Here is a 15,054-nt window from a genome sequence, read left to right on the forward strand (position 1 = left end):
TCTTCTTCTTCTTTTTTTTTTTCAATGAGCCAACATTTAAAAAATCTAGAGATTCACATAATTCATATTGTGGCATTTCTTGAAAAATCTCGCAATCTGGCAACAGGAGGCTTCATTCTCACAAGACAACAGCTATTCCTACAGGGTGTCTCCTTTTGGATGAAGTGCCTGCCCTTTGGTGAGTAGTCTTCACGACTCCCCGTGTCTCTGACTCTCAGGCTCCTGCCAATTTCATTTATCAAACTCACAGCACTGATTTTCTAATAGTAAAGAAGTCATTCTCTTCTCCCATGTTCCCTTCAAACCCGGGCGAAAGTGAGCCAAGAAGAGCTGTGTGCTGTGAAGGGTACTGAAAGAGGCTTACCTTTGTAGAGGTAAAAATGTAATGTGGAAACAACCTACCATTTCTACTTTCCAATCACCATTGTTGCTGGCTATTTGTGAATTTAGGGTGTCCTCTGTTGATCCTTCCTTGCTCATTTCCCATCCTCTGAAATCTCATATCTGTCCTTGTCACACTCCTGTCTTCTTCCAGAATTTATAGAACTCAGTTACAGCCTAAGTTCTTTTTTTTCCTCAGTAATTTTACATCCTAATTGCAGCCCCCTCCCTCCTCTCCTCCCAGTTCTGCCCTTTAATTCCCTTCCCCAATAACCCTTTCCCCTTCTCCTGAGAGAAAGGGACCCCACTCCCTTGGGTACCACCCCACCCTGGTTCATCTAGTCCTAGCAGGACTAGGCACATAGCATTAGTTCTTATATAAATACCTCTTTGTGGGTGATATATTCTTATCAAAGTCTTTGATAACTTGAACAGTCCAGATGATGACCTGTGTCTAGAGGTCAGGAATGTCTGGTAAGGAACTATCCACCAATGAATACACTTGACATTGATGGAAAGCGAGGGAAGTTTTCATTCCTGCATCAATTATTTACTTATGGATGGTGCAGCACTCGACACAACAGCATAGTAGCTGGAGCTGTCCTCAGAACCAGGGACAAGTCCTCAGCCTCCACAGCATTTACAAGCAAGGATGCAAAATACATAGTATCATTTAACTCAACGGGGAAAGTGACAGCTTCTCAGTGTTTGCTCTCTGTGGGCAACTGGCTTTAAATACGACCTTTTGGTGTGTATCTAAGTCCATAGGTGGTGTAGAACCCTAGGGTACATTGGACTGATTTAGGGTTATTCTAATAGGGCCTTTGAGGCACTGGAAACAGCTGTATACCGCATGAAAAGGCACGCTGGAGGCTTTAGTGTTAACATTGCCACCAGTTCTCTGGGATTCCAAAAAGCCATGGGCCATTAGAGTACAACCTGACAAAGGTAGTAACTCTCTTGTTACCCCTCTTGGCTCTTCTGCATGACCCTGAGTACCATCTGTTATCTCTTCCTCGAGAGCTTCAACCTCACATAAAAGCCCTCTGTAGGTCTGAAACAGCCTCATCTCTTACAATCCTTCTAGGACACAGTCACTTGGATACACGCAGGGCTGGATTTGAAGGATTTGGGAAAGAAAACAGGACTGAGTAAATGAAGTGCACATTAGAAACAGAGACACATCCAAGCCGGCATAGTAATGTGTGTATGTAGACATTTATCCTTAGAATTTCTGTAAGGTCCATGGCCCAAGTTCCTTATTAATTTCTAACATATCAGATATAAAAGGGAAAATTCTCAAGTTTTCACAGATAAATAACGACTTGCTCATCTGATAAATCCTAAACAGTTTCCTTGGAATAGTCATTTAAAAACCGTATTTGACCTCATATTGTGAATGCCATTTTCCACAATCAGTATCTCATGGGAAACAAGGATCCATGCACACGTCGGTTTTAATCAAAACAACCCAAGCAGTCCATCCCTTATCATCCCTATACCCCAAAGAATTTTCACCAGAGAGCAAGTGTTCCCTAGAATCTCAGATATGTAGGAGAGAAACAGAACTGTGTTCATATGTAGCATCTTTGACTACTAATTTAAGCACTGAACTCATTAATCTCTAAGGGAAAATAATGTCACTATTCCTAAGAATAGCAAGTCCTACCACACAGAGACTAAAATGCTGATATAAATAATAAAAAAATAAAGAAGTAAGATAGAGTGGCCTTAAAAGTTGACAAATGTAACATTTCTTTTTATTATTTCAAGTGCATGGGTATTTTGCATATATGCATGTATGTACATCAGATGAGGGTATTGGAACCTCAGAAATTCAAGTTACAGATGTTTTTGAGTTGTCATGTGGGTCCTGGGAATCCAACTCATGTCCTTTGGAAGAGCAGCCAGTGCTCTTAACCACTGAGTTATCTCTCTAGCCCCAACAAAGGAAACATTTCTTAAAGTTTAGACATGGTGAGAGTTTTTCATTTGTTACTTTTCTCCAGAATGTGACAATCTTCTTAATTTCTACAGGGCTAAGTTGCTGCTTATCTATTATTTATTAAGCACTCGGGTGATGTCAATCATTTTCCAACTTGGCACATCAAATTAATCACAAAGGTTTCAGGACTTTCCCTGTATGCTATCATACGTGGATGATGTTTTAAAAGGTGAAAGAACATCAGAATGTCTCTCCTAGGCTCATCCTTTGAGGGGAGTGAGAGCAGAAGTACAAGAACCATCTTATTCCACCATACTTAACTCTATCAAACCATACCTGCTCTGAAGGAATTGTTCCATTTTCTATTTTTTTCCCCCACTTGGCAATACCACTGCACATGACCACATGCATTCTTCTCCTTAACTACTGACACTATAATTTTCCAATAACAGATTCATCCAAGGATCTATAAACAGCTGAGTTTCACCGGCCTTTACTTTCCTTTGCAAACTTGTATAAGAAGTGAGTGACAGACACACAGCACCATGTATTTGTAATTACAACTGAAAAACAAATTCTCAAACAGCTGTGGCAGCAGAAGAGATTAGAATCTGATAACAGCTTAGAATAATGAAGAGAGGGATTGGAATGAGGGTTCTGCTACAGGGCTGATGAGACTCAGGGAGCAAGTCTGTTCTTCCAAATCCTTAATCCGCATTACTCCCCAAACACTAAATTACAGTCCATGTATTCTATGAACTAGAAACATGGATGTTGGGGAATGAGTCTCAAACTGTTGACACAAAAATCAAATGCTGTGTTTTACCGGCCAGAAGTTTGGAATTTAAACACTTAGGATATTATTTAAAATTTTTCCTCAAAACATGTTATAAAGGAAAATTTAAGAACATATATCTAAGTAGCCTGATGATGAACATTACTCATTTTAAGCATATTAAGTCGCCATAAAGTAAGGGGGTTTCATATTACAAATACTTTCAATTTAACATGTAGGGCCAGAAAACAGTTTTTAAGATTTGTCCAGATGATCACTCAGGAATCTGATTGCTATGGAGTCATCTTCTGATGTTGACAGCACGCTTCAGTGACCAAGCGTTGAAACAGCAGAATCACTGGGACAGCAAGGAAACTGTCATTTGTCACTGTGCTACTTTATAAACCACTTTGCTACTCTTTTGAAAGTTTTACAAGCTAGTAACCTCAGAAGTAGCAGTGCATTTATTTAAGCAAATTAATTACACGCAATGAATCTTGCTTTTATTACATTGGATCAATTGTGTTTTACAATTGAGACGTGTCCATTGAACAGCACTTGATTTTATTTATTTATTTTTTAAGGTTCTGTCTTTTATTTGACATTGACCACATGAAATGGATAGAAACATAACCACGACTGACCATTTTGATTTTAAAGATATTTCTTATGCCAAAATGGAAGCTCTCCATGGCACACATTTTCTTTTGAATTCTCATGCCCACATTGAACACAAAGCGCTTTCATGTCTTTAAGCCACGACCAAAACATATAACTTGCCCCCTAGTTTAGGACATGAGCAGAAAAAACAATTAACACTCGTTTATCTGACGGTTGCATTTCTGTAAGTCACTACTTTCCTTCCCACACAGAGTTGCTATCAACATTAACTGCAAGACACAGTCACTATTCCAGGGACCCCAGAGACTCTGCACCTTGCAAGTAGAACACCTGAATGACTGAGGACCCACAGTCCCCTGGGCATTGGTGATCTGCAACAAATGAAAAAGTGTCCTCTAAAAACTTTGCTGCCTTAGGGTTTTTTGATCTTGGATTTGAAACATTGTATCTATTCCTGCCCCAAATGTATATTTATTGTGACAATTCCACCTACAGTTTTGATCTAGAAAAGGAGTCAACTAACGATTTAAAGGAAAGGAAACCATGCCCAGCCAGTCCAGTGCTCTTGATGAATCTATTGTGCAATAGCTGGTGGGGTCACAGATTAGAGGGGGATGTGAAATCCTTCAACAGACAGCATCAGCAGAGCCACCAAGCTTCCTTGGCTTGATGGGCTATTCTTTTAAAAGTCATAATGAGAACTTAAAAACTATCCAACAGTCTTCCAAAAAAGAAATTAGCCATTTATACAAACAACTGTTAATATTAAAGGAATTGGGGCCTCATATACAAAGACTAAGCCACTTCCTTTGGAAAATAAAAAAAGTCATTATGCGCATTATTAATTTACATCGACTCCTAAAGCAAATTATTATGTTCTACTTTTAACTTTAAATGGTAAAAATACCTTAGAACATGCACTTTAAAAGGAGATAAAATAATAAGAAGATTCCCCAAAGGCTTATTATTAATAACATTTTTTTCAAGACAGGGAAATATTTATACTTTCCTTTTTCCAACATTTAAAAATTTCAAAGCAAATCATATAGCCTTTTCACAACTTAAATGCTAATTACACAATCCACAAACCTGACATATTTAAATTAAAAATGATACATTAATGATTTAAAGAGTATACATTAACCTTGGCATATAGTTAACTCTAAAATTCACCAAATGTGGTATGTTAAAAGTCCTACTTGAAGTAAAATACAATTTTTAAATGAGACTTCCCTCAGATGTTGTAAGGAAAATTAGCCTGATAAAATCAAACAAAACAAGGACCCAGTCCTTTCCTAGGAATTACAATTGGCCAATAGATCACACAATCTGCAGGCTTGAGTTGAATTATTTTATTTGAAACAGCAGATTGTATTTAAAACTTAAGGGAAAAGATACTGGACTTCCATTATGATCTCACAACTAAGGGTTGACCCAACTTGATAGAATCATAAGTGAATGAAGATTTATAATAATATTATTGAAATTATCTTAACCTTGAATACCAAGAATTGATATTCTTTGAAATATAACCTTCACTTTACATTTTTATTTTTATTTTTATTTTGTTATTTTACATGGTCTGTGACTTCAAATTAATAATATAAACATCATTCTTCTTTCATATAGTAACTTCTTGATGATCTGTGTAGGTTACATATCTGCATAGCTTAATGATATTTTCCAAATGTCTAAATAACATAAAATGTGACATACACTAAGTTATATTCATGATGTTTTTAGACTGCTAGACATATTGGGTAATTTTTAGTTTTAGGCTGACTTAAATCAGATGTGAGTTTCTATATATTTTGCTTACTAATAATTCCTAAATTATGACTTATTATTCACATAAAGAAAAATCATATTTCCTAAGTAATGGAAAAATGTAACAGATAAAAACCACACGCATAAGTAGTTTAAATTATTATGATTTAGTTCAATTTTATCACACAATATTTGAATTTTCAAATGTATAACATAGTCTTCTTTATCTGAAACTATATTTTAAATAAAATTATTATTTTTTAAATGTATAATTTAAAAAATTTAATTTTTAAAATTACATTTTTACTGTCCTTACTTAAATGACTTTTACTTAAAGTAATTACTGTCATTAAGTTAGAACATTAAAAATTCTATTTATCTTTCTATTTATCTATTGCTTTACAAATTAAAACACAACCAAAAACACAGGCTAAAAACACAAAATAGAAAACATTTTAAAATAATTTTATGATTTATACTGATTCAAAATACCTGCCACAATAAAAGTTTTAAAATTAGTAATTATGAAAAAAATATTTTCAAGTCAAATTACATGAGTATAGTATGTAAAAATATTTGTGTCAGAGACTTGTCATTGAGAGATTAGGATATATTAGGACAAAGGAAGACTTTTGATTTCCTTGATTTTTCTATTCAAAATCACAGAAAACATGATAGGATAATAATCTATTCATACCTGAGAAGAGTGTCTTACCTTTGAGGAACAATTTTGACTTTCGCCTAAATTTAAATTCATTGAAATTGTCAATCTGCTCCCTCAGGGCAGAGAGATATGTCAAAGGCTAAGTTAAAACAGGAATACCAGCTTATACCACTGGGAGGGTGGACACATCTGTTCTGTTCTAAGTGTTGAGAGTAACATCTGGGCAGCTCTCTTTAAGGCTCACCCTTTTCTGAACTCCAATTCATTGACAGTTTCATAGGACAGCACACATATTCTCTTTTTGCTAGGAGAGCATGATTTTTTCACAAGATTCTAATGATGGTTCGGGGATGTTTAGAGTGCTAGCTAAGAAGACGAGGGTTACATTTTCAGTTATTTGAGCTGGGTTGAATTATTCTCCTGTTACTACTGATATGATTGTGCGACTCCAAATATCCTATGAAAAGCATTAGTTGTCATTTACGTAAGACAAACATGGTTACTTTTACAGGAGTCTTTAGGACTGTATTAGGAGTCACTGATCTATTTTTACATCATTAAATTTTTGTTATCTGCCATATTTTAAGCTACAACTGTGTAACATTAATAATCACACAAAATTTTTAAAATCTCCATCTGAAATACTGATTTCATTTTTGTTTATCTGTATAAAAATAACATAATACCACTGGAAGTTTTTGTTCTTTTTCCTATGAGGAAAAAGTTAAAATCTTCTTTTTCTCGATGGCTTTAGCTAGAAATGATTGGAAATTCTAAAAATAACAAAATTTATTAGCTATGTCTCCTGCAGATTTTTTGGTGATTATTTTAAATAGAGGAAGGCCCAAATGCCGACGCTTTTACAGTCTCTTGCCAAGTTTTCCCACCTACATGTAGATAAATTCCAAATTCCTTAATTAAAAATATGAGCAGAGATGTTACACACTAAAAGACCATCTGCTAGACGGAAAACAAACAATAGATGTACTTTTCAATAGCTTCACTCTTATAATGACCAAAATAAACATTTTCCAGTATTAATATAATGCATAGGCTTCATGAAAATGTATCAAAAAAAAAAACTCTATGCATTTCTCATTATAAGTTAAAAGTCAAATACTCAATCACATCATTTCACTCTCTTGTTTAACATACCTTTCAATGTGCAGTCCATATGCATTAACTCTCTTAGGATACCATCCCAGTACAGGAATCAAATGCTGGAGTCAGTCCTGAATGAAGACTTCTTCTTTGGAATCACGCTGTTGTTCAAAAAGGCACCTCCTCGTGCTGATAGGGGGCTAACAATTCGAATCGCAAAATATGATTTGAGCTTAGCTGAAGAGGAAATAGCTCATTCTACTCTGTAAAAATAGACAGTTTTCCTCTCTTTTGTGCAAGGCGGGAGGTAGAGGCAATAAATTTGTTTAATTCTACTATCAGAGTTGTGGTACCACAGCTGCTTCCGACCCTGACTGTAGGAAGACAGTCATTAGCAGGCTATTTCTACCTAAGTTTTAATAACTAAGGAGGAACTATCAGCATGATCTTAACTATTAATTGAAGAAATGACAGAATGATGGAAATGAATTGATAAAGACCCTTATCGTCAAATAGAAGTGACCTTTGTCAGTTACCTCTTAATGATCTTATTAAATTATTCAACTTTTTGAATCTTGAGTTTTTACTTAAGTCTCTATAGGGAAACTTTATGTTTGGCCCCACACTTACAGAAAGCACACCTATACCAAGGGCTGTTGAGACACTGTCTATCCTCTGTGATACAATGGCTTGAGCACAGGATTCAGAATTCTTGGTTCAGTCTCAGAAAGCAGGGTTCTAATTTTCATGCACGATTCTAAAATGCAAATACTTTAAAGTTAAAAAAAAACTCTATATTAATGTTCATCTTTACTTACCCAATTTCCTGCTCTTTACGTTGCTTTCCTTGCAGACCCCAGCATTGACTTTGGAAAGCATTAGAACCATGACACTTTATAAAAGGTGTTCAGATTCTCTTTCGCCCCCTCTCTCCTTTTCTTCCTTCCTTCCTCCTCCCTCCCAGCCTTCACCCCTTTATCTCCTTTTGGGTTCAAGGCAGTAAACCCATATGGTAAACCCACTTTTAAAATAGCTGGTTATTACTAAATAATATGATCACATTATGATACCCTCGTGACATCATCCTCTCCCCTCTCCAAATACTTAATACCCTGCAATGTTTGCAAATATGTCAACCAATAGTATTCCACAATGGCTTCTATATGTAGGTGTGATTATGGGTACTATGACTTAGTGAATCATTTAATTTGCAAAAGGTATTATTGTCTGCTTTTTGCCATGCTTCAGTATGAGCTAGAAGACTGATACAAATGTCAGGAAAATGTGAAAAAAGAAAAAAGAAAAAGAAAAAAAGAAAAGAAAAGAAGAGAAGAGAAAAGAAAACCTCATCTCCATGAGCTGTGATCAACTTTCAAATTCACAAAGATAATTTGTTGGTACGTTACACATAGCTTCCCATATTTCTAGACTCATAACTATCTATTATCTGAAAGTCGTGGACATCAGTTAAAACTGCCACCTATCACAGATCTGTCGCCACTCTCATCTCTAAGAGTTTGAGAAACAATCAAGAGAATATCATCACTATCATCTTCAGCATCATCCTATGATTACTGTCAGCTATCTGCTCATCTGACTTATGAGGATGTTGCTTGATGCTGACATCAATTTACAATTGACTTAAGTAAAAAGACACAGGCCTGAGTAGATCATCATTAACAAATCCCGTGTACCTGAGCTGACTATAAAAATCACCTCAGTTATTCAATCAAACTATAAAACAAGTGATCACAATGTCTTCACATGGATGACTTCTACTCTGGCTGAGATGTCTAAAACACCTCTTCATATTTGCACATGCTTCTGCATTTTCATAATTTATATTGGAATGGTTGTCTAAAACAACACTTTCTACATGGTACTTCAAGTGCTTCCTTTTAACAGCTTCAACTTTCAACTGAGTGCTTTAAGTTGGAAAAACAGCCAATCCAACTCCAATAATCTCTCCTTATCCAGAAGCTTAAAAAAAAAAAAAAGCAAGAGGCGTAACTCCTACGGGGACCCACAGAACAATGCCACCATGAGATTGTCTTGTGTGTCATACACAGCTGTATCTTTCTTTTGAAACCTTCTTATATCATAGGTACAGCAGAATACTTTTCTAGATTAATCTTCTAAACTTCCAACGGTCTCACTGAGCCTTCAAGGACACACCACAATCCATGCTGCAACACAGACCAAAGCCTACAGAAAGTGTAATCTCTATTTCTGAAGAACCTGACCAAGCTGAAGCAGGCCTGCTATAGATAAGAAACACAAGCAAACGTCACAGTGGAGTGATAAAATTCAGCCTAGTAGGCAAGAGACTATTCCTCAGGTCATGCAATAAAAGCCTAATATGTGCCCAGTTCCAATTCCAAGAAAGCTCAGAAATACTCAACAGGGATGCTGATGTAAACAAAAAGAAAAAAAAAAGGGGGAATTAAAAGAAGGAGCAATCTAAAGGAGTAAGGGTTACCACCATGATTCCAATGTCATAAATTCCTTTGATGTGGAAGAGCATATGCTCTGATGCATACTATATTGGGAGGAAAAGGGAGACTTCTGCTGAAAGTGAATTGATTGTTTCCTCGTGCTTTATGTTTCTTTAAAAAAAAAAAAAAAAAGCTCAAATTAGGTCCCCACAACCGAGTGATTTTCATTCTGAGAAGTGCGATGTCGAAACTTTCAGGAACCCTCACACTTGTTTGGAAACAAATGACTTTTCAGGACAGAGAAGTCTTGCTATCAATCACCAGCAGGTTAATTCTACATAATAAGGCAGGTTTGGATGCAAACTGATCCATTGTGGAATACTGTATCTAAAATTGATTACAACAGCACTCAGAATGAATGCAGCCCTCCAAACCACTTCTTTGCTCTGAAACATTAATCTCAATTAGAAGGAGTGCTTCATAATGGTAATGCTTGGTATAAAAAAAAGTATAAAATAAATCAGGTTTTATAAGACACAACAATTAATCAGTTTTCAGTCTAAGTCATTTGTTCTACCTGTTTTTTTTTTTTTTTTTTTTTTTTTTTTTTTTAGCACAAAATTTCCATTAGGACTCTTAAAACAGCTGGTATCTCCAAAATTAGGTTTTAAATGTGCTCTAAAAGAAGCTTACAAGAAATCATTTTTCAAACTTGGTTGCTATAAACTTTGAAAAGGCGCTGTTATCCGTGTGCCACCTCTTCAGGGCAAGGCTTCCTTCTGCAAGTGTTGAGTTAAATTCTTCTCTGGACTGTCACCTCCTACTTTATAAAGCAAAAAGGAACACAGACTTCAACTGAAAGCCCAGAGGAGCTATAACCAATTGCAGATTACAACCAAAGTAAAGTTGCAACTTGTAATATTCTCTGCCTATGTAAGAAAAAGAGTTGAAATGGACATCTGACTTTCAAAGACAACCCTGAGTGGAGGAGCTGTGTGTAAGACAGACTGCTTAATAGTTCTCCCAGCCAAGCTTCAACAAAGGGGTAGGCAATTCAAACTGCTCCTGAATGCCCTGCTTCACCCACAAATAGTACCTCCGTGACATTCCCCTACCACCCAGGAATCCAAAGGCTAAGGACTGAAATAAAGTTTAGTACAGAGGCAGTCAGTATCCACAGATTAAAATAACCGCTCTTCATACCCTAAGTGAGTTGGCTGGGTGGACCCTTCCTACAGGGCATGAACACAGTCCAGATTTATTTCTAGACTCTTCGTTGCAGGTAAGATAAACCTCAGTATTCGCCAATGCACTTCCTCACATCAGTTGTAAAACACATCATGTTCATCCATGCAGCCCATCACTGACTTAGTGTTTCTGACAGATAGCTCCACTCACAGTGATAGCTACTTCTCTTCCCCAGTCTCTTACTTGCTTGACTCTTTACAAAGACAGGCATTACTCTTAGTTCTCAGAAGCAAAGCTAAGAAAGATTAGCTTCCACTAGCTAACCAGATCATTATTGTCTAGCCCTGCCTCCTTTTCAAGGAAATGTAAAAACTTTTGCTTTATTTGGAAGCTTAGTTTCTATTCAAAGGTAAGCATCCTTATCGTCCTTTGTCTTCACCCTAAGAAAGCAGGTTCCTTTCTCAACCCAAAAGACTCCTACAAGAGCAGAGTAAGAAAAGCCTCAACACTACGCCCTTTCATTTGTTTCTGGAAGATACAGCTGCACGAAACAATCCCATTTAGAAAAGTAACCAGCCATACATATACTATAATCTGTTTTTAAGATAGTGAAGCAATGTTCATTATTCAATACTCTTGACACTGACTTGCTAATTTTAATGTTACTGACATAGGAGTCTCATTATTTTCCAAATACATAAATACCAGCATAGTTTCTGTCAAACTATATTTCCCCAAATCAGTTCAGTATATGGAAGATGTATCACTGCCTTATTCAAAAACATTACTTTCCATAATATTATATATCATTTTAAAGTTATATATTTCCTACAATGAAAGTAGCACTTTTTAAAGGGAAGAATGTTAAAATTCCTCATTTTAAAAGGCAAGAGTGTTAAGGAGACTGCAACAGGGTGAGAAATGCTCATAGTTCTGAAATACACACCAGAATAACTAATGTCATTATAAACCCCCTAGCTTTGAAGAATTTAAGAATAATTTGTGAATGCCATGACATTTTAAAGTAGGATTAGCAAGTCTTATTACCGAACTAACCTCTTACTCTTACATAAAGAATTAAATATTTGCTCTGAATTTAGAATCAAAAAATCGAAACTTTCAAGGCTCCTCGGGAACTTCACATATTAAGAAATCCAAGCCAGAAGTTTTGGGTACTAAAAGCGTAGAGTGGAACACACAAGATACGATTACTGAGCTATATATAAAATAGGCTTTAACATTACAATTTATAAAAAAAAATATTGTGATTATACAACTATTCCGAATTCTAAAGTCTGTCCCTAATTCTAGAAAAGCTGCAAATATTTCTTTCCAGCAGGTATGGGGGTCTTTTAAAGACAGAAGAAATCAAATCAACTGTTAGGCTGTAATACTTCTTTAAGGGGTCCTTTTTTTTTAATGTTTCCAAATGTGCCAGCTTTGTTCTCTTCCTTCCTTCCTTCCTTCTTTCCTTCCTTCCTCCCTCTCTTTCTTTTTTCTTTCATCTTTCTTTTCTTCTCATTTCTTTTCGTCTGACAACGGAAGAGCAAGGTAATGCCTCTACATATTGCTATTTCTAGTAAAAAGACCAACCAGTGGATTCTGCCAGAGTCTACAAATGTTTGATAAATACACTGCCAGAAGATAAGAAGTAAGGGTATTGTTAAGGAAGAGCTCCAGTCTCTGGTAGCCCAGCTGCCTGGAGCCCTGGAAAAAGTGCCAGGCTAGTTCTCGGGGATTTAATTTCCAATACTCCAAAGCCCTGAGAACTTTTCTCTAGCTTAGAATCATAAGGACCTCAGAAAACAATTGCACTGGCTCTATTATTACCCGATGGAATTGCTTACTATCGTTTCTCCACGATAATAATTAACAAGTTAACCTCTACTACTGACTTACGGAAGAGGCAGCAGGAATGGAGATCAGGCATCATTGGCCCCAACCTGAAACATCTGAAGCCCCTCGCGTCAGCTGTAAAACGTGATAGTGACCTGAAGCGAGCAGCAGGCTCCATCTGTAATTTTTTTTAATGCCCTGGTCAGGGTATGTTTTGTTTGCTTTCAGTCCCATCCAGAGTTTCCAGATCAAGTTTCAGCCGAGATCACCACTCCTCTCAGCATCCTCAGCCCCAGTCCTTTCACTCCTGGCAACTTAGCAGTCTAGCAGTTGGAGAAGCTTCCCCTCCACACCCCGGGCAAATGCTGACATCCCAAGACTTCCAGCTCTCCCGGAAGTCCCACTGGAGCCCTCCAGATATCTTCCCAGAGAACCAGAGGTTGTGTCCCTAACTGGGTAGCACCCCCAAAGAGAGAGAGAGCCGGGTCATCTGCACTCCTTGCCCTCATAGGCTCCCGGGAACCACCTTCCTCGGGGAGCCCAGAGAGTCCAGAGTTCTTGAAACCCTGCCCCGCTGCCAGGTGGGAGGCACCGCCAAAGTTCCCACCTGAGCCTGCAGCCAGGGGTGGCAGACGCGAGGGAGGGGCGGGGACCCGAGGCCGGAACCGGGACTCCAGAGCTCGGAGAGTCTGTGAGCTGGGATGCTCCGCCGCCTGTAAGGCTGGCCAACTCGCAGCCGCCCCGCGGAGCAGTGCCTGGGAAAGGGAACCGCGCTTCCCGGCTCGCTCTCCGCCCGCCCGCCCGCCCGCCCGAGGCCCGGGCGCTAGGACCCCAGAAAGGAAGGAGGGCGCAGGGCGCCGCACTTACCGCGCTCTGCTCGCCCGTACCGCCCGCTCGCCCGCTCGCTTCCCGGCCACCGCCGCCGCGTCCACCCCGGCTCTCGCCCGGCCAAATTCAAAGGCGCCGGGCGCGGGGGAGGGGGCCGGTGGAGGGGAGGGGAGGGAGGGGGAGATGCAAGTGTTACAACTTCCTCCGCTGCCCACGGCCAGGCGGCCCGGGGACGCGGCGAGGGGAGGGAAGCGCGCGGGCTCCAATGAGTTCACTTTCTTTTTCTCCCCCCCACCCCCCGCGCGCTCCCCCTCGCGCTTCCCGCCCGGCCCCTCCAACCTCCTCCACCGGCCAGAATCCCCGTTTCTCGGTTTGGAGAGCGGGAGGATGGAGGAGGCGAGGGAGGAAGGAGAGAAGGGAAAGGTGAGCAGGCGAGCAGGGCACTGTGCCAGGGAGCAGCATCCAGGACCGTAATTGTGGGCAAGGGCGGGGGACGTTCTGGACGAGTGTGCCCGAGACCAGGCGCGTACACGTGTGTGTGTGTGTGTGTGCGTGTGTGTGTGTGTGTGTGTGTGTGTGTGTGTGTGTGTGTGTGTGCGTGTACGTGTAAGAGAGAGGAGCGGAGCCTACCATGCGCTTCCCTGGTGCGGATCGCGGGAGAGCCCAATCACAGGGCGAGCTGGACCTGGCTGGGATCATTTATAATCCTTGACTCCTCCGCTCCGCCACTTGTCAAGATGACAGGTACTTTATTTCTTCTTCTTCTTTATTCAAAAAATGAGATTCCCGGTTTTCTGCCTTTTTTCGCTGTCAAATGGGATTTGCCGGACTGAACCACGTCCACACCGCCGCCCCTCCCTCCATCCCTCCTCCTAGCCACGCCGGGTACGAGGAAAGCACCGAGGCTCCCATGCTGTGACCAATCAGTGTATCTACTACTCTCGCCGTGATTTAGGGGTCATCCATGAATAACACTTCATGCTGATGAATGGCTCTTGCCGGCTTTCGGCTCTGATGAGGGGTCTGCCGGCCGCTGATTGCAAACACTAATGAACTTACAGCGCCATTTGAAATTCACACGCACCAACAAAGTGAGGGGATACGTGCGTGGAAGTCTGTCCTTTTCTTCTCTGGGTGACCGGGGAGGAAAACCTGGGGGAAGGGGCGGGTAATTGCCTTGGACTTAAGTGGAAACACTTCTCGGTGTAATCAAACCTCTAACCTTCTTAGAAAACTACTTTTCTTGATCTTCCATAGGGTGGGCATTTCGGGTCAGCTGAGTCACCCGAGGAGGTGGGAGTGCAAGACACTGCCTGGGAAGATGGATTCCTAGACAGAAGGGTGTAATTAAAGATTGCCACCCTGGTAGGCGGCCCGCCCTTGATGGAGCCTCTGAAAATGACCTGCGTCTTTACTTCCAGAAGTGTCCTCTTGTCTGAGACCTAAAAGCACAAATGACCTTCGGACTCCGGCAGGGGAGGGCTGCACTGAACACTTAGACTTCCTCACAGGC

The 15,054-nt window shown here is 39.6% G+C and overlaps 1 protein-coding gene and 1 long non-coding RNA gene across 16 annotated transcripts in view; one reads left to right on the forward strand and one right to left on the reverse strand.

Moving 5' to 3' along the window:
* The window catches only part of Tenm3 (teneurin transmembrane protein 3), a 1,282,613-nt gene that overhangs the window by 608,954 nt on the left and 658,605 nt on the right, over window positions 1-15,054 (reverse strand). The window contains exons 1-2 of one of the 15 annotated variants that reach the window (XM_031339783.1): window positions 14,172-14,390; window positions 7,309-7,454 (exon numbers count right to left, since the gene is read on the reverse strand). The exons of 11 other annotated variants lie outside the window; for them this stretch is intronic. The gene's annotated coding sequence lies outside the window, so the exon portion shown is untranslated. Of the gene's footprint in view, window positions 1-7,308; window positions 7,455-13,580; window positions 13,793-14,171; window positions 14,391-15,054 lie in introns of those variants that run through there. 3 more of the 15 variants (XM_031339782.1, XM_031339785.1, XM_031339784.1) reach the window with 3 other exon arrangements.
* LOC116069269 overlaps window positions 13,845-15,054 on the forward strand; it is a 36,278-nt gene continuing 35,068 nt past the window's right edge. The window contains exon 1 of the long non-coding RNA XR_004109950.1: window positions 13,845-14,285. This is a non-coding gene — a long non-coding RNA (uncharacterized LOC116069269). The remainder of the gene's footprint in view (window positions 14,286-15,054) is intronic.

Source organism: Mastomys coucha, unplaced genomic scaffold, assembly GCF_008632895.1.
Source record: "Mastomys coucha isolate ucsf_1 unplaced genomic scaffold, UCSF_Mcou_1 pScaffold22, whole genome shotgun sequence".
NCBI lineage: Eukaryota > Metazoa > Chordata > Mammalia > Rodentia > Muridae > Mastomys > Mastomys coucha.